Source organism: Labrus mixtus, chromosome 7, assembly GCF_963584025.1.
Source record: "Labrus mixtus chromosome 7, fLabMix1.1, whole genome shotgun sequence".
Taxonomy (NCBI): Eukaryota; Metazoa; Chordata; class Actinopteri; order Labriformes; family Labridae; genus Labrus; species Labrus mixtus.
This window is the reverse complement of record NC_083618.1, coordinates 5354600-5378105: the sequence shown is the minus strand read 5'-3', so window position 1 is coordinate 5378105 and position 23506 is coordinate 5354600. Positions and strand designations below refer to the sequence as shown.

Genomic DNA, 23506 nt, shown 5'->3' with positions numbered 1-23506 from the left:
TGCTGCTTCTCCAGTCACTCAGTAACAACTGGGAGGATGTGGATGTTGGTATGCTGTGCAACAAGCTGTATGTTGTCTAAAGAAGAGACCATGCTATGAAGTACAGGTGGTTTGTGTTAAGTGTGTGAAAGAGTGTGACTAATGTGTGCCGCTCCGTTGAAGGAATGCAACAAGAAATAGCATCACATTCATGCAGGGAGAGCATTGAACATTGTTCGTTTATCAGTCTCAGCTGATTCATATGAACACACATCAGGCAGTAACAAAGTCTGTCTAATCGAACCACTGACTGAGAAGAGATGTCATGAGCTAGAGGAGGGTCTCTTTACTATTTGGGGGCTGCTGAAGGCCACTTTGTGGAACCAAAAAAAAAGTCATAATCGTGTTTGACCTCATCAGTAAAGAATATGTGGCATACGATGTAGCTTGTGGTATTTTGGTGAAAGAGAATTTGATCTGTTTTGAGCCAGCTTGTTTGAAGTTGAACATTGCAGCCATGGATATGTAAAGAATTTCCCTCTTAATGGGAATCCACAAAAGAAAGGGAGGGTCCGACTGTCCAGCGTTCTCTGCTGTAAACTATTACAGGGGCAACGGTGGGCTCAGGAATGCAGCCTTTAATTGCATGTCTGCAGTCTCACAATATAAAGTCAACTTTTTCCTCTCCAACAGACGAGAATAAAACGTCGTCATTGGACACAGACTGAGGGAGCCACAGACTTTTTGTGTGTGGAAGTAAAAAGGTTTGTTTTATCGCTCCGACTGGTCTTTGTCCCTGTGAGGAACACTTGCCGATCTCACAAAGAGTCTCCTGTTTTTTTTTTTCTAAAGCTAAAGTACATGTGCTTTCACGCTAATCTAGTAAGGTATATTAGTAGTGCTGTGTTTTGGAATGTGTTGGACTTCGTGTGACCCTGAGCTTAGAGATGGGGATATAGTGAGGATGCAGGTGTGCACAGAGCCCTCTGTCTCCTCTGGACACATAAAGCAGGTGGTGTTTGTTTGCTGCCAAATTGACCAGAGCAAAACATCACCTAAAGAAATTGCAATGTTCTTAATGCATCTGGATGATTGTGTCCTCACTCACATACACTCTCCTGCGCATAATCTTATCCTACAAGAACTATAACAGAACATTTATGGCTGGATGAGGACAGTTTATCCTCTCGCTCCATCATTTCCCATAATGCCTTAATACAGCAAAACAGAACTGAAAGCATGACTGTAGACTCCATTATTTGACTGAATTCTTATGTACCTTTATGATCATCCAGCATGAGTCAGCGTTTTGTTGCAGAAAAACTAGCACTTAACTTTTTAGCGATTTAAACAAGTAACCAACATTCAAATTCTAGCTAGCAGAAAATGTTTCAGCTAAAACATTTTATACGCAGCTGCAAAAGTACCTGGGTTAAAGCACTGGTTTTCAATGTGGCCCTAAAGAAGTGGGTTTTCTAAGTGCTATAGTGTGTTTTAGGTGATAATTGAAGAAAACTGCTCAAGTTGATTTGATATACATTGTTTTTAACAAGTCATTGCCGATCCTGCCCGTGACAGCTTGTGTCCTCAACCTACTGGCTTTCAAGTTCCCATGAAAAGGAACTTAGAGAGTAACTGCCGTGCCAGAATAGAACCAATCACAAGAGAGAAGAAGGGACATAAAATTGGGATGAATTTGATGAGATCATTAGCTTCGACAAAGCTTTTTAATTTTGTAGAAAACGAGTCAATGCCCCTGAGTGCAGGATGACTCATCAGATATATATGAAACGTTTTACAGAAAGAGAAAATGTTGTTGTTTTGGTGTTTTAATACTCACATAATTCTTTATTGAAATATATTTGGCAGATAAATGAACATTCAAAACAGGAACGCTTAAAACCAGGAACATTTATTTTTTCATTTCCTCGGGCTTTAATTTGAGGTTTTAGACTTCATCTTGTTTAGCAAACTACTTAGCCACACTTTAGCTACACTTGCAGGAGCACACAGTTTTCCACTTTTATGTTTAAGAGTTTTTCTCCCATTGTAAATTTTGCATGTAGGTAAACATGTTGACTACCAAAGTTGAGATGAGCTCTCATGAACAACTATGCATGTTGCTATAGGCTAAGCTAACCTGTCCCTAACAACTCTTGAAACATTTAACATCTGTTTTGTAACAGAAGTAATGACATATTGATCAATTGTGTAAATATTCATTAGATGAATACACATTACCTCCCTGTTTTTCTCCTTTTTCTTTCTTCCTCCTGTTCTGACTTTTACTTCTATATAGAATATTTGTTCTAAACTCCTTGGGGTTGCCAGCCTAACCTTTTATAGGAAGTTGACTGAGTGTGTTGAGGCATTGCCCATTCAGAGCCAAAAGAGCAGCACTGGCCATTTAAAATCACCCAGGCCTACAGAAACATTGCCCCCAAGAATTTGCTGCTGATGTCATTTGACTCGTACTGTATGTGAGTGTTAAACCCAGTTTTGAGCGAAATGTTCTTTCCTCGTGACTCTAAAGAGTTTTAAGGATGGGGGGGGAGTGTCTGAAATGAGGATTTTCTGTGAGGTTTTTCAGTTTACATCCTGTGTGACTGAAGTTTGCTGCTTCTTCACACTGACAGAAGCTGTTTCAGGGTTTATGAATCCTCAACTGGCTCAGAACTTCATTAGGTGCCACTAACATGGACTGGTAGAAACTTCACGATGCTCTTAGACTTTTTGCATCCCATAGGCTAACCCAGGATCTCATAGCCCAGTTAAAGGATACCTTGGCAGGCCTGCTCTCTAAAGAAAAAAAAAAGAACAAATAAAAGAAGAGCTTGTGTTACCTGACCGATAGTGTGTCTGTGTGTAACTCTATCAGCTGAGTGGGCTGCTGTGGGCAGGTTAGCTATTTCAGTGGATCCTCCTTGCACAACAAGCTCTTTCTGAATTATTAATGCTTGCCTTTGGCTCGATTGATTTTCCCTGTGCTAATGAGACTCATTACCAGCCTTATTAACATGTGCCCTGAGTGTGTGTGCTACCTGATCCGTCTGATCACATCACCGCTCCCTGCACGATGCTGGTGTGTGTTTTGAAGCTGTGTAATGTGCTTTTAAAAGGTTACACTTGACCTTTTGGAAGGATTAGAATGGACATTGACCAGACTACAAAGGAGGTTTAATCCCATAAAAGCTTGCTATTTGGTATTCCTTAATTTACTCTTACCAAGGCAGAAAATATAAAAAAATGAGTGGATTCAGTTCAGGTGGTACAAAAATCGTATACAACGGGGGCGTACCTGAAACTTAAGCTGGAAAACCAGTAGAGGAGGAAGAGGAGTTTAAAGGAGGAAGATTGTAGTAGTACAAGAGGGATTTGGGTTGATTAATAACCCGGCCTTGAATGGCTTCCTGACGTCTGTCCCCTCGGTAACCTGGACTGATCTGCATAACACAGTGGCCCCCTCTGTGGCCCCCTCTCTCTATTCACTGTGTTAACAAGACGGCCTGGCAAATAAGACCGTCAGGGTACTCCAGCCATAAGAATGGACTAGAGAAGAAGAGGAGAAGGCTCAGTGTGAGGCGAGGAGGCTGTTGGGAGAGAAGAAGTAAGGAGCCATTGGTGGTTGGTGCCACACAAAAGAATCTCAGCGGTTTATCACTAAAGCTACGTCTGTGTATTGGTATGGAGATGCTAGGCCTCCTCCTCGCTTGGGTTGAAAACACTCCTTACCCTGCTGTCTTCTTGGCTTGTTTTGGAGCGAGAAAAAAACAGCCACAGCTAGCGTATGGGTGAAGAGATGAATGACCTGATTTAATTCTCTAAATCTAGTGTTTTGTCTTTTTTTAAGGAGTTATTTGTTGACAGGTCTACTGGGTTATGACATGTATGATTGATCGTCCACAGATAATACAAACCCTGAGAAGTGTGAAGCCCTGATATAAATCATAGTTTGACCTTTGGTGCTGTCAGACAGAATAATGTAGCTTCCCTCCCTTTTCACTCTCTCCATCTTATTCCTGCCACAGTTTCTCCTCTCTTATTATCTCCAGTTTTCTTCCCTTTTGTTTCACCTCATTCCCCCCCCCCCCTTATATCTATCATAAATGACCTCATGCTACGCTGACCCAAATAAACAAGACACAAGTTGATTTGACATCTGTGTTATGTTCTCTATAAAGAATTCGTATGGCGCTTGCAGAAACAACAACGGTCCAGGCACGAATGCAGAGAGATCCTGAGGGGCTTGTCGGTCAGCTGATGCATTCCAGTGAAATCCCAGCATTCAAAATTCAGATGCCAAGATGACATGGCACAAAAAAACACACACATAAGTCAGACTTAGAGAAATGTACAAATGCTGAGGCACCATGGTATTGCGAGGGTTTTAGTAACGAGCACAGCTAAACATTAGTTGTGAACGAGCACACAAGGCTGAGATTTTGTCTTATTTTGAATTTTTCACTGCGCTTGACAAGCAGTACACTACGATATTTTCTGATAAGGCATTTTGATAGTATCCCATGACAACAACCCATATTATTGCTTCTTTGGGGGAGCATATTTTACGCCTCTTTTGTTGCAACAGATTTATATTGAATTGTTTTTCATCAGGATGGGTCTTCCTAAATCCAATCAGCAGAGAGGAAACAATTCCTCTCCTCCTGTTGGGCTAATTTTACACACACAGTATGACACCTCAGGAGTCAGAGACAAAAGAGAGCGTGTTTGGGAGATTGTGCTTTTGTTTTGCGTGTCCTACTTTGTTTTCATAGTTGAGGTTAAAAGCATACAGAGCTTTGTTTGGCTGTCAACTTTCTGTCATAAAGAAAGACGGATGTGCAAGCAAGTGAGCTGTAAAGGAATAACAGCAGTCAGTGTCATGCCATCCACCAGGTGGGACCTGTAACAGGAGCTCCTGTAAGGTGTTGTGTTGCTCCTCTGTTCTGTGTTCTTATAATTGCTTTCTAAGCTCTTACTGTTGTGGCTGTTACTCCTGTGTTTTCTATGGTCGTCTAAGATTCATGTGAAACTAAACACAGTAGTAACAATTAGGTGACAAAATACTGCAGTTCTGTCGTTAATATAAAGCTCCATTGTATTTAGAATTGTTATGTCTGCATGTGCCCCCGCCCCCCCCGTCACTGAATAAACGACACAATATGAATTCATAATTAATGCCAAAGGGAGGTTCAATCAAGTAGAGTTCTTCAAGGGTCAGAATATTAGACTGCGTCATATTTATTCCTATCACTTAGACAATGGCAGTTGTGTTTCTTATTTTCTGCATGGAGTTTGAATTTGCATTTCTAATAATAATAAGTATCACATCTTATCATGACTGTATATTTCTTGTGTTCAGATTTATAAACTGTACACGCCCTTTCAAGGAAGCTCCTTTTTTCTTTTCTTTTGTCTTTCCTCTCTGGTGAAGTTCACGTAACTGACCAGCAGGAGGCGAACATGCTCAACTTAAACCCTCTGAACTCCGCCAGTTACTTTACACCAAGGTCACTGTGGTTATTCATCGGTTGGAAAAACCTGTCGTACAATAGTCCAGAAATGTAACTTGAATGTTACTTTGGCAACTGATGAAATTTTTTTTAGAGAGAAATCTTAACTTTTTTTTTTTTTACAGTGTAGAAGGATTAAAACCATGACTCTGAGCCACTTTCATATCATAAAACTGCTCTTGAGCTACAAGTAGCTGCCACATGATAGAAAATAAACAATCACATTATCTTCTATATTAAGACAAAGATGCATTATCGCCTTTATCAGCACAAAGTACATTTAAACTTCAGTAGTGTGGATTAATTGAGTGTATTATCCCCTCCCAGCATATTCTATTTGATATCATGCATACAGCTCTTTATTGTGTTAGACAGCTGTATAAGCGAGTGCAAGTCTCTGAGGCAGCCACCGCAATAATGCTGGTAGCTTTACTCTGATCCACGTCTCCAGTATTGTCCCCGCTTCATTTATCAAGGTCATCTTTAACAGGTGCTCATGCATTTGGATTAAGACCGATAGGCATCAGAAAAACCCTTTTAGTCTCTCACAGATGGTGGGATGTGTGGTTGTGTGTGTGTGTGTGCGCTTTCATATAATATTCTCTGATATAAAGGCACATGCATAGAGAGCCGGTCCATCAGTCAGCGTTTAATCTCTCTTTCAGTGACTATCTATAATATCAGTTTGTTATATTTAACATACAAATCAACAGACTCGTATATGAAAATGGACAATTGCTAATAAAGGTTTATAAAAATGTGTAATGTAGTTCCCTCGCTCAAAGAACAGTGGAATCATAAATAATGCAAAGGATCACACAAACAACACTAGGAAAGGTCTTTCCATCAAAATCGAAACACTATTCGTTATGTACTCTGCTGTCTCTCTACATCAATACATACTTGTCTTGAAGCCGGGGTTTTCACCCTTCTCACATCAGCCGTCCTCTGTAATTCTCCCTGACCTGTGCACTAGCAATGAAAATTCACCCTGATTTTTGCCCTGGTGCTGATCCATGCCTTAATGAAGGCTTAGCGTGCTAAGCTTCCTTTGTACTGTCACTGAAAATAAAGAGAGGCCGGCTCACTGCTGTCTTACACACTGTAAGTTAGCATTTACTGTGCTCAGGCCTGTAATCCCAACCCACCCACTACGGTACTGAGTTAATTCATGTCATCCCGATTGTTTCACTAGTTCATTGCTGCATGCTCAATTGTTCAACTAGCTGATATCATTGCTCTCAATAGCTGCAAAGGATTCCTCTTCTCTTTGAGCTTTGAACAAAGTAAATCTTCCATTCATTATAAAGTTCAAGCACATACCCGAAGAATTTGGTGCAATGGTGAAACAAGCTGTAACTCTTTTTATATGTATTTGCATTGTTCTTGAACGAATGTTGAGAAAGAAAGGTGAGAACATAATCAATTATCTGAAGCAATTTCACTTCCACATACACACACATTCATACCTGCTCATGTTGGTTCACATTCAGTGAGCTCGCATTAGCATCCTGTTGTATAAGCTCTATTTTCTCCCATCAGGTGCACATGCCCTCCACAGCTGCAGCTTCACACTTCTTTCCTGGGCTGTGTCCCAATCTTTCATATTATTCATACTAAATGTATCGTTACAATGAGTATGTAGTATGATCCATAATCATAGAATGCAATTTGGTGTATGTGAGAAATTCCCGGATGTTAGATCGGCCAGAATCTTTAAGTATGTATACTGGTCATACTAAACCGCCCCACAATTCATTTCGGCTCTTAGACAACTTAAAATAAAAGTTATGTGCTGAAATACGTTTTGCATGTTAATAAATAATATTAAATATTACTACTTAGCTTTGTTAGTAATGAACATTCGCATGTTGTTGTTGAATTCTATTTATGGACTGACGGTAGCGCTAGCTTGATGCTAGCTCATCGAACAGAGCTCGGAACGGGAGTGCATCTTGTGACCCGTGTTTTAGTATGTTGCTAACATCAGGTTAGTGTATATATTTGCAGTATGTAGTTTTGGACACAGCCCTGGTTTTTTGAAGAAAAAAAAAACATGGTGGATGGAATAGATTTAATAGAATCATTAAAGCCTCACTTACATCAAACATTGATTTCCTCCAGGCTGAAGGCTGACATACACTCAAGGTTGACATGACTCGAGACACAGTGCATGCTTTTGTGTTGGAAGTTGAGATACAACATTGGTGGAGGGGGATGTTAGTCTGCAACTCCCAATTATTATATTTGTATTAATTTTGTAAGAACTATACAATGTCATAATAGGGATGAAGGGCTCTACATCGAAGACTTATAGCTCATGTGTTCAGTTTACTCTTTTTGTGCAGGCAACTGTCCAACATTTATTTAAAAGAAATAAAATCCTCCTGTCATTTACAGTGAAAAATGATATTAAGAGTCTTTATTACACTTACTTTAATGCACAAAGATAAAAGCATTCTAATAAAGTCTTTAACAAATGTTATTAGTTCAACAGTGAATTTGTCAGAGATGGAAATATTTAGTAAGCAGAATTAGGACCCCGTGATGTGAAAAGTCTGACATCTGACATGACTATGTATACCATTTGTCATAAAGAAATCATGCAAAGCTTGCAGATATATCCTGAATGATTATTAGACATCATCTGGGGACAAAGAATGCCTGTACAGTCACATTTGGTGTCAATCCATCAAGAACATGTTGATACATTGTTGGAGCTGGAGAACAATAAAACAACGTTAGAATTCATCCTTTGGAGACATTTAATATCTATGGGAAATCCCATAGCAATCTATGAAAGACAAAGTCAGAGATTGACCAGATTTACGAGGATCTATTCTCTTTGAACCATAATTGTCTCTACAATTTTGCGTATTCGTTATTTATTTGTGTTCAATATTATGATCCTTTTCATTCTGATTCTTCTGACATGCCCTCTTTACATACAGTTCACTAACACTCCCTGCCTGCAGCCCCCTCTCTCCCTTCCTCCCTTCATCCAATCCATCCATGCATGCATCTCCTCATCTCTCCAGTTTAAAGACTGCCGGTGCACCACTTCAAAGACCTCTTTGATTCTCTCCTCCTCTTGTTATATCCCCTCCATTCTCTCCGTCCAGCCACCGCTCCCCAACAGGGTCGATGTGTGGAGGAGAAAATCCTTGATCAGTGCTTTACCAATTGCGTTGTTTGAACAACCAGTCCGCTGTGGTGTTCATGTGTTTGGAAGACTTTCTCAGCTGTGGTTTTAATGAAGAGTGCACTTGTGATTAAGATTGTAGTCGACAACAGAGGTCAGCATTGTACAGCAGCTAAGTCGTGTGTAGTGCAGGTTTTAATCTCTGTGTCATTATACATACAACCAAGACAATGGCCAGGAATGAATATTCAATTAATAAAAATAATCCTGATCAGAGATCATTACTTAGTTTGTTTAGGTTAAACTAATAAGTAAGTGAAACGCTGACAGTTGCTCTTTGACTTTCCCATTACTTTAATGACTAGACCTATTTTCATTACAGACCTAAAATCCCAGCGGGACTAAAAGCCTTGTTAGTCCAAACTGCAAAAGAGGGGCTTGATGACTCTGCAGTGTTAAAGTGTTTGATTGGTTTATTGATTAAGAGAGCTCACTGGTTTTCAGGGTTGGCTAAAGTAGCCTATTGATTTGAGAGAATGGACTGTTGCTGTCTAATGTTGAAGAAAGGGCCCAGACAGCCCCTCCATCGAACAGCCATAAGGGGAAACACAAGATTTGCTATAGTTGTTGCAAATTTTGAGACTTTATTTTGGAAAGAAATTGAAACATTTTCTCTGCTCGTCTTTTTTTTTCCCAGTACCAATTTAAACTCTTCAAACGTCACAGCCTTGACCCTTGTATATCATCTGGTAACTCTCCATCTCTTGCTTTCTCCTCCTCCCCCTGTCTGTCTCAGTCTGTGAGTTATTTGTCGTCATCTGAGGAGTGGGCGAGGTGTCGTCTTAGTTCTGCATGAGTCAAGGCTGTATCTAATAGGCTGGATGATGCTGTGATGCTGTTCCCGCTCCTGTTCAGCTGGTTCCCTGACACTTTTACCCTGCTGTGAATTTGCTGTTTTTTCTTCAGCTCATGTGTTTGTGAGTGTTTGTGCATGAGTATTAATAGCAGAGAGATGGTAAGCGAAGGCTGTATTTCATGAGATGAGAGAAAAGGCCGCCAAGCTGTACAGGTATCAACTGATCTGGGTGCAGCACAGGGAATGGAGGAGGGCAGGAAGCAGAAGATGAAAAGGGGCTCTGAAGCATGGCCAGCTTCCTGTCGTATAGAGACCTGAAGAAACACTGTTTCATTGAGACATGAGGTCAACGCACAAAAACACATTAAAACAGAAAGACAACTGTAATGATTGTGGCGAGTGATGTGGTTTAGTTGGTTGGTCAGTTAAAAAATGCAGTGAAATGTTGTATAGGTAACCATGTGATCAAAAGCTTGGATTCATTTCAGGCTCCACTCCTCAAGTTTCCACAAAGTCTAATATCTCGATCTATAACATGAACCGGCGCAAAAAATGTAACAGATATTCGCTCCACAGAGGATGAATTCTTCTGACTTTGGTGATCCCTCACTTTATTTCTAGCACCAACATGTGCTCTCTGTAGACTTTATATTGCCTGCAGATGCCTCCTGGTCACTTCTGGCTGCTTGCTAACGGCAGACAAATGCCTAAAAGCTGCTGTGTGTGGTGGGATTCACTACCAGCAGAGACAGGAATCCAAAAATACGTTTTTTATAAGCTGCCAAATAGAAAAACCAAGTCTTTGAGAAGACAAAAGCAGATACAGGCGATCATATTTGAGGCATCGCAGAAAAGGAAAAACTTAGGGATCTTGACACTCAGTGATTTGTCCACACAAGCTGTAATGGTTAAAGCATAGCAATGCAGGGCCCCATTTTGAACTTTTCTAGAATCAATAATGAACTGAAATGGTGAACATATATTTGGGTAATCTGAGTGTCTACCAACCCACAAAATGTGAAATAAACCCATCCAGTCCTTTTTTTGTAGTCTGCATAAGACTTACAACACAGAGTGAAATGCTCCGTTTCAAATTTGCTCAACTTGTGATGTCACAGTGGGATTCTGGTACAGAAAATCCCCTCCCCTCCCCTGGTATCTCCACCCCCAACCTAGAACAAAACTTTTGAGCAAAAAACTTACTACAGAGGAGTGATGTCTACCGGGAAAACTCAGGGGGGGCTCATTGCATTTAAAGAGACAGACACACCAAAACGGAGCGTTCTGAGAGAGCTGGTTTATACAGGGTCACAAACCTCCTCTGGTGCTTGATTCATGTTATATTTTGACCAAAGCACAGCACAGATGTTTCATTTAGACCACAGGGGGACTGTTTGAAAAGATGGAAAAGGGGGATAATATGTCCTCTTTAACATTCAGTGAGATTCCTCAAAACAAAACAAGTTAAGGTGAAGGGATTGTGGGACAGATTGAAAAGATTGAGTTAATCATTGTACTGTTTTCTCTCTGGTTAGCACAGAGAGCGCTAAAATAAACCTTTGTCATGCTGAGACACAGCGTCATAGCCAACCAAAGATGTTGTGTTAACATTCCAGGCCTGGGTTGCAAATTGTGTCGCACACTTTTTTCAATTCAACATTAAGAGATAGTAAAATGCATCGTGCCATACAGGTAGATTTGAAATCGAAAGTATTGGTATGAAAGAAAGGGAACTGAGATGCAGTTGTTGATCAGAATGCCTAAAAAAGTATTTTTGCCAAGCAGGGACATTTGATACCTTAAAATTAAACTTGTCCTTTTGGCAAAACAAATCCTTTTTTTTCCTTAGCTGCAGAACACTACCGAGCCGAGTTAGCTTTGTTGACTTTTTGGTCCCAGCCTGAATTTCTGCATCACCTTTTTCAGAGCTGAACCTTTGCATTTCCTGTGACAGACTGAATCCAGAAGACAGCACATTTAAAGTGAATGTTGTAACCAGTTCAGGCAGGAGGATGTGAAGCTCACATGTACTTTTAAGGCTCGTCTTTTGCTCAGAGACTGCGTGGGCTCTGATGTTGAGTCATTTGGATTAAGATGGATGGAAAATGGAGCCAGCGATGCAGACACCTGACAAAGTTACCTCAGGAATCCGATTTCATCTGTTATCACTCTAATTGCACGAAACAATGTCGGTTTCATAAGCCTCTTAGTGTTCTTCATGTTTGAATGCTGCACACACACATACTGTCTCTTTTTGTCTCCTCTATCTGTCTTCATCACTCATCTGGCCAAGTTTATTTGTGCAGGTTGACCCGTTGCCAAGGCAATGAGTGTGCTGTAAGTTTGCTGCTGCCTTGACAACAGGCCAGACAAGTAGTGCTTTATCAGTATGACAATAGGAGGGGAACAAATACGGGAAGACAGAGTGAACACGCACGCGAAAGAGAGAGAGAAGTGAGAAACACAGCTGTGTGTTGTTCACTTGACATCAGACTTTTCTGATTGTTGAAGCGATGTATACGTGAAGATAATACCCAAAGTTAACTAAATGGTTGATGGAGATTATTATTGACAGGGGTTCAATAAAATGATTTGGTTTTCTGTGATCTTGAACGTGTTTCAAAATTGTTTTGATCCCTGCTAATTAGAAATTTAGCAGGAAACACATAGCATAGTTTTTGCAGATGGAAAAGTGCTTTTGTCAAGTATCAAACAATCAGCATCTAGATCCTTCATTCAATACCTGCTGAAATGCGGTATTGGACTAGAGGCCTAAACTTTAACCTGGGTTTGATAAAGTGATCCATGTTGAAGTGAAGGGCCAAAGAAAGTGCTCTTCTTTTCCATGAGATTGATTTTTGTCTTCACTCACATAAATGCTCCAATCAACGAAAGAGTCGTGCTTATAGGTACCAAATAGTTTTCAATTTATCCAGTGACATTTCACTGACTTCCCCCTGAAGCACACATTAAAAGAACAAAAAACAGACTTGAAAGAAGTATTTAGAAATGTGAGAAGTAAATGTGACTCCTCACTGAATATTGTAGCCAAAAGACGGTTGAATCTTTGAAAATCCTGTGAAACCAGAGAGCAGCAAGGAAACATTTCATTGTAAAGCCCCTCTGTGACTTATTTCTTGACCTGATCCTCCTTGCCTTTAGGCTGGTCGACTGACTTTAACAATTGTTGAATTTGATGTTGAGAGAGCTCCAATTAGATTTGACTGTGATATGATACTCAACACTGGAAACATGCTGCTTGGGAAAAAGTCAAAAAAAGAACTACAGTACGTGCACCTGGTAAGTTCGTCAAAGTGAAAAGCCTGCAGTCTAACCTTTAGATCTGGTCCAGTTCATCACATGACCAGTGTGACTGTATCACACATTAGTCTGAGAGGCTGATGTAGTGCCACTAATGTGTGATCACACTCTGTGTGCTCTCAGCAGGCTCTTCTTTCACGTAACAGAACAGTTTTAAGCCCATGTTATCCGGTCCAGCCATGACAGTGAATGTGACTTTGGTTAAGTGGCTGCGTGACTGCAAAGTCCAGCGGCAGAGCAGAATGAGATGGTCTGTTGAATCAAAAGGCTGTTGTATGCATGTCAGAGGTCAGCTTTTAACCAGTAAATCCCCTTTTCTCCCTTCTAATCCTCTGCTCTGGGGTTTTCCCACACCACAGGGCTCATCTCAGACCAACCAGAGCGCAGACAGACAGACAGGCCTGTCGGGAGCTTGATGGCTCCCGATAGCTTTCACAAGCCTCTGACAAGATATACAAGTACGCCCAATCATTTGTCCCCTGGTCTGTAGGTTCAACAGAGCTTTGACTCCAACTCATGTGTAACTAAATATTACAACAAATTCAACTGCGTTTTGTAAGACAAAAGACAATGTAGTAAGTTTGTGACTTCCATTTAAACAAGATCAAGAAATGCACTCCAGCCTGCCAATGGCAGGACTGTTTTAAAATAACATATTTGCTTTGGAAAACATGACTCTGTGTGATTTTGAACACTAGTTGATACCAAAAAAGTTGACACGATGTCAAACACACATCAGGTGCATTACATCTCAATGGTTAATAAATGTAGCTAGCTCTTGTCAGCAGTGTCAAAAAGTCCATTTCTCTTTTACAAGGAATAGGTAGATGCTGTCATTCAACATTGTGTAGCCTTTTCAGCTTTGAAGTTCATATTGTTTAGCAGCTCAGTTTGAGCCCCTGAAAAACGTTCACATCTGCCCCCTAGTTGCATGTTTCTAATCTGAGTGAATAGGGAATTAAGGCCGCTTTATACACTTATACAAACAACACAGTTAATCCAAAATGAGGTGTACAGAGTTTGTATGTATCCGGTTTCCTTTATTAATGTTTTGAAATAAGCAGGTAAGCAGTGAGAGAGTAACAATGCATGACCCAACCACAACTATGACAATTTTAGTTTGGCTTGTAGTTCTTCCAAGTTCCAGTTCATACTATCTTCTCAGATTGAAGCAATGCAGTGTTGATGTTCAATTGAGTCAAAAACAGATTATTTCACACAAGGCTGTTTCCACTAGAGGATATCTGTCTTGGACTGTTAAACATGAAAACCCCTGATCCCACTTTCTGTCACTTGGTTGCATTTACTTACAACTTACTTAGTACAAATTTAAAGAGGAATTGCAACACTATATAACTATCGTTAGTGAACTTTTAAGTGTTTTTTGTGCTCACATGGCACAAATTCCTAAAACAATGACACAATAATAAGGAGTATTCCAGCAGAATCACTGGCTGTTTAAATAAGTTGGCAAATCACGAGTACTAGTGTACTCTGAGGAGTTCCCTGGACAACATGACAGGAACTGGAAGTGACAGGTTACTCTGCAGATTTGTGGTACATGACAGGGTCAATAGCTGCCCAACATATTTGTGCAATAGGAGCCTGTTTCCCCTCTCTCTCCCCTCATGGTGCGATCAGTCGAGCTATGCTCTAACAGACAGTCAGCAGTTTTGGTCAGTAGAGCTGACTGGGCTTGCTTAGTCAGGGAGCCTTGTGATCTGCACTGTGTGTCTCTGCATTCTTCAACAGTGAGCTTAGCTTTGCGTCAACTCACCCCCCTCTGTGAAATAATGTGGCCTGGGGTGTACACAGTCAACATCACACACACGTAAACACACACTCATCATTTTCCCCTCCAGACTGAATCACTCATTTTGGTGTGCAGATCAAAGCCTCCAATATTTATAAGTGGTCCTGGGGTGTAATTTGTCTCTCGTTTGATTCCGACGAGACCATTCCCTGTCTTTCCCCCGTTATTTATCTACATGCTTATTTATTTATCTATTTAACCCGAACCTTCTCTTCCTCATTACAGCCGCTTTAATGACCTTGCTGTGCTGAAACTAATTGACATATGATGAACGCTGTGCAAGCGGGTTTGGAGTGAAATGTAAATTGTTTGGCTGCAGCTCTGGTGATGAAACGCGAGGGAGACATATTGGGTAACCCGCAGTGTACGGAAAGTCCTGTGTCCTGTCATGTGGGAACACAGAGATCTCACCGCCTCAGTTCAGGACCTGTATATTTTTTTATGGCACATTTTAACTCCCCATCTGGTTGGCTTATGAGACTCTTGGCTATGTTTGTTTGTTTATCCTCTAATGTGTTTTAAGGCTGTTTTCATCTCCCTCGCCCTTTTATAAGCCGGCGTTTGATCCGCATCTGTCCCTGCGTAATGACGCCCCGGTTATTTCCTGATCTGGTTTCCAGGCAGAGGTTGAGTCTTTTGTCTCTGATTGACAAAGCAGGGTAAATATCTTGTAATGACAATGAGGTCCGATGGGGATTGTTGACATTAAGTGTGTGTTTGTGCGGGGGATTGTGGGGGGAATATTTGCCCACCTCTCCTCCTGCTTCTGTTGGCGTCCTCATACAGGTGGGATACGGAGTGTGTGTGAAACACAGGTGGCAGGTGACAAGAATGAGCCAGCGTGTGTATGACAGCAGGTGTTACATGCTGGAGACCCTTTGTGTAACTCAAATGTGTCCTGAGGCAGGTGTAGCCCACAAGAGCTTGTGTATGCTGCAGCACGTGCGCGCTCGTGCTAAGTGACATACGAAGAACGTCCTCTGCGGAGTTTAAAGCCTGTAATATTTAATGGCTTGGCATCTGAGACAGAAAGTGCGCCACAGTCAATGTGTCATTTTCAGGCTGTTCAGCCAAAATATCCAATCATCTGAGCATTTTGCAAAACGATACGGGAAGCAGCAGGACGTGTGTTATTTAAGTCGCCTTCTGTTAATCCTACTGTGATGTGTTTGTGCTTCATTATGAACAGGGCATTTAACATGAGAGGCTTGTATTGAAGGAGACTAAATTAGAGGTGTTAGCATTTAAGCTAGCATGTCTCATATATGCTTCTAAAAATATGTTGTAAATGAGCTTTAATAAGATAGTGCTTTAAAAGTGTATCATGCTAGTAAGTTAAACACTTTGCCTTAGTGGAAAATGCTAGTGGTTATCGGGGAAAATGTAGCAAGCTTTTATTTCATGTACTAGCTTCACTACTGTTAGATGTAATTTAGTCTTTTTTCATGTGAAAGAATGGATTCTCACAAATTCTTATTCTTTAATTTGAGTGTGAATTAAATTTCTTCCTTTCTATATTGTCAGTTTTTAGAGTTTTTATTTTTGTCATGCATTAAAATGTTCTCAATGTTTTTTTCCATGAAGTATGTTAAATACATATCATTTTTTATATATTTTTTTATTTATGTGTTTTACTGTTAGGCATATCTTTGAATTCGTTCTCTGGGAGTTTCCAGTGTGAAACTTCCAGTGAAATACTGTATATACAATATTAGAATGGGGATCAAAACCTGGTTCCCTAAGGACCCTGTTCCGAATTCTTCATAACCTGAAAAATCTATAACGTCTGAGCTTGTGATACTGCAGTTGAGTCTCGTGGGTCCTGTGATGTAACGTTAAATCTTGAGTCAAGTCATGTCCTTTAAATCAAAAAACTGCTACTTAAGCTCCTGTTGCAAGTAGCATGCAGACAATATTGACATTTCCTCCACTCAAAGCAGTTGTGGTGGTAAGGTCACCCAAACTTTGTAACAAGTACTGTTAGTTAATGTTGAAATCTGTGTTAAAATCGACAGGTTAAAAGCTAGTTAGTTAACTCAATGAAGTGACTAAAGGTTACATCATGATGTGTTCATGATCGGGTCAGTAATTTGACTACTAGGTAAAAATGTAAAAAAAAACAAAAAACATCATGTGTTTGAATGTAACCCTGTGTTTCCATAGAGAATACATTCAAGCAAAGGAAACGATTCTTAAAGCTCAAGGTTCCTCCCCATATATGTGTGTGTATTTTCATGTGTGTGTTGAAATACAGGAATGCATATTCATTTTGAAGACACACACACACACACACAAAGTAAAAGACGTTTGAATAGACTGCTTCAGTATTTTTCTTTTTTACCTCTCCCTCTGTGTGTGTGTGTGTGTGTGTGTGTGTGTGTGTGTGTGTGTGTGTGTGTGTGTGTGTGTGTGTGTGTGTGTGTGTATGTGTGTGTGTGTGTGTGTGTGTGTGTGTGTGTGTGTGCGCTGTTCAAAGGTACGTAAGATAGTGAAGGGAGGCTGCTCACTGAGTCCCAGCTCCACCTCTGGCCTGTTTGAATTGCAGATACTCTAACTCAGACAAGCTGTGCTCCAGTGCCTGAATAATGAATCCTGAACACAAGGAGAATGGTTGATGGAGCATGTGTGTCAGTTTCTGTTGTTTGTGGATTTCTGCCTCTATTGTTTTTTGTCAGCATTGATTAGTATGCTGGTGTTACAGACATAGAAAGACAACTCACTGCTGATGTTTTGGTGTGTGAAAATGGATTTACTCAATACATTAGAGCAGGCTGACTTATGGTGGATGCAGTAATAAGTGATGCATCTAACATTGATTTTGCACAAATATAATAATGAAAGAAACACTAATACCTTGTTACTTTAAGAGGATATTGTGTATTTCTTTATGAACAAACCTTGTGAAAAACAAACAATAACTTGATTTGAACAAGTATTGCCAATGTAGTCAAACTCTCAAAAGCGATCGATTGATTTAATGTGCTTGTTAGTTTAAGAGTTGTTGGGAGGTATCTTATCTCTCCTAAGCTGCATGTGTCCACCCAATATTTCCTTGCTCTCTCAGCTTCATACTTATCATTAAGCCATCAAGTATAGGGCTGATTTTTTTTTTCATTCAACACTTAACAGAAACTTCCTAAATCCTGAAAACGTTGCTCAGTTTATATTCCAATATATATCCTGTTCCAAAAGCTGTACGTCCTTTATAAATGCATGGGCTAGAGCTGGGTACCACCAACAAGTAATGCAAGTCTAGAAGTGCTCAAAGACAGACGAGCACTTTATTGTTTTTGACATGTTTCAGCAGTATAACAGTAAGTTTGTTATTTGACTTTCTCTTTGTGTTTGCAAAGTTAGACATTGTTATTGTTGAGTTAGCTTCAGAGCTAGTGGTGCATATGATTAGCACAGAGGCTATAGTGTGTGTCTTGTGTGATTAATGATGTGGAAGAACAAAAGGGAGAGTGCACGGGTCTGTTTCTCACATGCAATAGACAAACACTAGAGTGTCGCTAACACACTCACTCACACAGGTCATTTGGTATTGCCTCACTGCCAGCCTGCCTAAAGCAATTGGATTTTGGTAAGTCCCGCCCTGTGTGCTCCAGCAGGTGACAAAAAGGATAGAGTGATTAAAAAAATGTGTCTGTATGTGAGTATGCATACGACTGCGCATACAGACATTTAATCCTGAAAGCGTTCTCTGTACTGAACTGAAAATTCAGCTCAGAAGAGACGGACTCATGATACAGGTCGACATCAAGCTACACAAGTCTTTTGTGGTAGCGTCTGCGATGATAACTGCCTGACAGCTGTGAAGCATCCACCGTGCACTCGCTGGATTTGGCAGAGCTGCTGGAGCGTGGGCGTGCTTGGCCTTAAAAGTTTGAAGTCATGGTTGCACAACGGAGAGAAGAAACATCAATGCCTACACACGCTCGCGTCGAGCATCACTTGTGTTGTAGGGAGATTGTGTTCCGCTGCGGCTTGGAAGTGTCTGTTTCATAAGCAGTGTTAACGGTGTTTGCATTGTGACTGCCGCAGAATTGCCACAATGTTGGGGTTTGATGAGCTCAGTCTTTAGTTGCACAAGCTCCATTGGTGGATTGAAGTTGTGTAGGATAAGCTCTCTTTCCAGATAAATGGAAGTGGTTATTGTTTGTGTGTCTTTGTCAGTCTTGCATGGAGTTAATCATGTCATGTCAATCATTTATCCCGTGGTTGTTCAGTCTGTTACCTTTGCAATCAAAAGGGCACATGTTATTTATCTGTAGCTATTCATGAGTAACAGCATTTCATTGCGGCTTAAATTGACACTTATTCAATCACCTTGCATGATCTGTTCATATCCAAACAAGTTTTGCCCAGACTATCGTGTATTTTACAGCCAGCTGCACATTCACCGTCTCAAGAGGTTGAATATGACTTTTGTGCCCTGATTTTATTAACCAAGTGGTACAATGAGGTTGGTATTTGTTGTTAAAGGGGAACATATCTTTACAAAATGTTCTTTATTGCCTTGAAACTTTTTAATGTGTTCACCACGTTGTTTTTTGCATCAAGGAGTCTGCTTTACTTTGGCTTATTAGTGAGCACCTACTTCAGTTTTAATTAGTTAAAGTCCAAATTCAAAGTTCAAAAGATGATCAGAAACTTTAAAGTATTTGTTTAAAGGGTTTGAAAGTAGACTATTGTAGCTTTATTATCTTTCATTTCACTTCTTTTATTTGTCTATTTCTCTGTCCCTGCTTGTGTCAGGTACTTGTAAAGAGATCATATTTGTCTTTAATTGACATGCTGGTAATGCACTTATCCCTTACCTTTGTGGCATTTAACTCTATGCAAAGCAATGTTTGATCCAAATGTTCACTGGTTACTTTAGTTGCTTCTTTACTAAAGACTCACCTTACCTTCTCTTCTTTGATGTGGGCAGTTGTCAAAATCAAACTCCACAGCATTCAAATATAATTGGCACAAAAAATAAATATATAAATATGTATATATATATTTTTTTTTAACGAGAAGTTACACTGATCTTGTGAATGACATCTGTTGTTTGACCCTCGTCCTAATTAAAACACAACCAGTCTCCACAGGACTGTGTGTGTGTGTGTGTGCGTGTGTGTGTGTGTGTGTGTGTGTGTGTGTGTGTGTGTGTGTGTGTGTGTGTGTGTGTGTGTGTGTGTGTGTGTGTGTGTGTGTGTGTGTGTGTGTTTGTGTGTGTGTGTGTTTCCAATAATGGGTGTGTTTGTTTGTGTGTGTAGAGTGCAGACCATGACTGTCAGTCAGCCATCATGAACCAGACTGGAAGTGTGTGTGTGTGTGTGTGTGTGTGTGTGTGTGTGGGGGGGGGGGGGGTCATTAGCAGGGCCCAGCCTAGGCCTTGTTTAGGGTTAACAGGGTCATGCTCCCGTCAAATGTGCACATGTGGGACTTATTTCAGACCAGAGGTTAGCCTGGCAGAGAGGGGGCGGCCAGTTTTGGGGTTCACTTGCTAAGTGGGCATCAGTCAAGATCACATTTCAGAAAGCTTTCATTCATTGATTCAGAGCTGGTATCTAAGTCGTCTGATATCAGGAAGTAGATTGAAAATTCAGTCCATGTACCAGCGTGAAGGAGTAATGAACAGTCTGCAGAGAGAGATGAGCTGGTGCTCAGGGTTTCACTCTACCAACTTTACTGCATTGAAAGTTTTTGCTTATGTTTATTGATTTGGCCTCATAGGACATTTGTGTTTCAGTGACTTTCAGGGTTCAAGAAGAGAAAAAGTTGTGCCTTTGTTTAAAAAAAAAAAGCTTTGTAAAATGTTGTGCATTTGGGAAATATAAACAGTTTTGATCAACAGCCATAGTTTATTATTAGTCCTTACATTATAATGTTTTGTGTGTTTTTTAACTACACACTAAAGAAGTGTACTACAGTGTGATGAAAGGAACAGCGTTGTCCAACATAATGAATGCATGAGGAAATCCATGCCACTGTCATGTCTGTAAACTAAATACAAAGCTAACCGCAGTTGCAAATTATTTTTACTTAGAATAAAGACCAACAAAAAGCAACAGAAAAAAAGCCTCCATGGCTTTCTCAAAGTGAATATAATTAACCACCTTAAGCTACAATGTGAGACTTTTTGATGTATATATTTAACTGTAAAGAGCCTGTGAGCTAGTTCAGGCAGACAACTTGAGCTGCACTGATTTCACACTTGACATGCCTCATTATCCACAATCACCTGACAACACCTCCTTTCATCAGCTGTCTTTTTAAGCTGAAAGGTTTCCGGTCTCTCCCTCTTCTCCTTCATTACCAGCTCTGACCTCCACCAGCACTGCACTGTTGCTCAGCCTCACCCCCCTCCCCCCAGCATCCACCTGTAGGATCCCACTGGGGTCATCCCATCACTCCTCAAATTTCTGCATGGAAATCAAAACTGTGAGGAGCGATTGGGTCAGAGCCCAGACGCCAAAAACACAAACTATGTTTCTGCTGCTACAATAAATATTTCAAACAAATCTAAATGAGAGCTGTTTGACTGAAATGACACGGTTGATTTTAAAGGGTGATTCTGGGAATATTTTATTACTGCCAGAAGTTACTTCCTGGTTGCAAGAAAAGTTTAAAAAAAGAAAAGAATACTTCCATAGAGAGCACAGAGGGCCATGAAGTGATTCAAAAATACTGTTAATATAATTTTCTTGACTGTCAGTGGAGCTTAGACCAACTATACTCCAGCCTAATACAGAAGAAGTGACATGTTCCTACAGTGGTTTTGTTTTTTTATTTACATAACAAGGAAGACATCGCAGAATATGTGAAGTTTATATTGTTTGTAGACGTAAAAAATATCTGGTGGGCCTGATCTTAGTCAAGTAAGACACTTTATCATACCAACATTTCTGCTCAGTGGGCACACAACATGAAAACAGCTGTTGAGTTTCAACATTAAATAGAGTGATTAGTCCAGAGTTAGTTCATTTTATTGGCTCGATGTAGTGTTTAATAAGAGCAGTACATCTCTGGAAAATCAAGCCGTTGCTATGCTCATAGTCCCATGGGGCCTATAGACTGAGGTCAGTATTCTTAATGAATCATGTTTGTTCTGTGTCCTGTCGTAATGCTGGTAAATGTTTTTTTTTTCTTCAGTTCAAGCAAGTTTTATTTATACACCCACTCTGCTCGCCTTTTTCACATCTTGCGTCACAGCAGTTTTTTCTTCACCCGTTCTCAGCGATATTTCTGACGGCCTTTGTGACGTGAGTCATCGCATTTTTTGTCCTGGAATAGGTTTGAATTGCGGCAGCATCAATTTATTCTTTTTAGGAGACAGTTTTTAAGCTCCTTAATGGAAAAAAGGTTGAAGCAGAGATTGGTCGTGTGGAGGCGGGTATAATATAAGGTCCTTTCGCGAGCTGCCGCGTGGGAAGAGTACTGTAAGCTGTTGACAGCTTCTCTTTCACAAGTTCTGGTCGTTAAGTCTTCTGAAGATATCTTAAATACTTGGTTGACAACATTCATTGCAGAATAAGATACTTCAACACCAATTTTTTCAATCTGTGTTTTAAATATAATGAACATTTAACAAGTTTGGAAGACAGATTATAGTCAAAACATATTCTCTTCTGTTTCCTGAACACTTTACAGAGCATTCCTCTCTGCATTGTTCAAATCCCACAGCTGGAGAAGCATCTAAGGCCAGTCCTGCTCAACACAGCAGACTTCTCAATGATTTGTGTGGTGTCTAATTTGTTCTCCATATGGTGCACACACACACACACACACACACACACACACACACACACACACACACACACGCACAGACATATGCATGTTGTACACAAATACACACAGCTATACCTTCCCCGAACTTTATTCCATCTGTCCTCTGCAAATAGCTGAAGAATAACTGGGCAAATAATTGAGCCAATCGTCTGCCTGCAGAAGTGCTGTTTCAAAATAAAGGTGAAGGTTGTTTGTCCCCATCAATTATCATAATATGCTACATTTGGTTTAATGAGCCTCATGGGGTTCATCTGCCCATCAGGGCCTGTCTGAGCAGCTTACTGTTCCCAGGTCAATATAGGAAAACTTGGATGGCTCAAGATGTAGGTGGGAAACAAAAACATTGTCTCTGTGGGCTGCTCTGCTTAAACCATTCAGTGCGTTGGCTTTATTCGAGCTTCACTTTGGATTAAACCACCTCAGAGGAAGCGCTGGTTTGTCTGACAAGAGCACCTCACAGGGGTGGGACTTTGATGCAGAGGAAATGAGGTTTGACTGAAAACACCAGGGAGGAGAGGTCACATTGTTACTGGATCAGTTTGAGATTCAGAAGCAGGGCTTTCCATCATGTGAAACTCTCAATAGTCCCTACTTTCCATGAGAAAGGAGACAGTGATGAATAAAAGTACCTGTGTTTTAGGGTAACTGTATCAGCAGCCAAGTTATACTACCTGAAAACCTCGAAATCTTAGTACACAAAAATGGTGATCTGTCCTCCACCACAGGGGAGAGTGATTATTTTCTGTCACAGAAACACTTCGAAGTGCATTCTTCTATCTTTTCATTCCGCCTCATCTCCCATTTTCTCTTTTGCATTCATTTACATCTTCGTGTTTCAAACCTTTTGTAGTGCAAAAGACGGCCTCACTTTAATTTGAGCTAATGAGGGCCAAAATTCAGAGAGTTATATTCTTTTGGATGAGGCGACCTTTTTCAGGTGAAAATTTGCAATGCAAGTTAGTGGGATAGTATCGTTTGAAAAAAAATAGGGCAGTAAGGCACTGTTACAATATTAGCTCTTGTTTGAAGAAGTTATTTCTCCCCCATAAGTAGAAGCAGTAGCACAGAAAAAGTTGGCAAAATTATACCAATTACTAAGTGTT

At 40.4% G+C, this 23506-nt stretch overlaps 1 protein-coding gene across 1 annotated transcript in view; it reads left to right on the top strand.

Annotated features, from left to right (window-relative positions):
- Nucleotides 1-23506, top strand: part of prickle2b (prickle homolog 2b) — a 91472-nt gene that overhangs the window by 1278 nt on the left and 66688 nt on the right. The window lies entirely within an intron of this gene.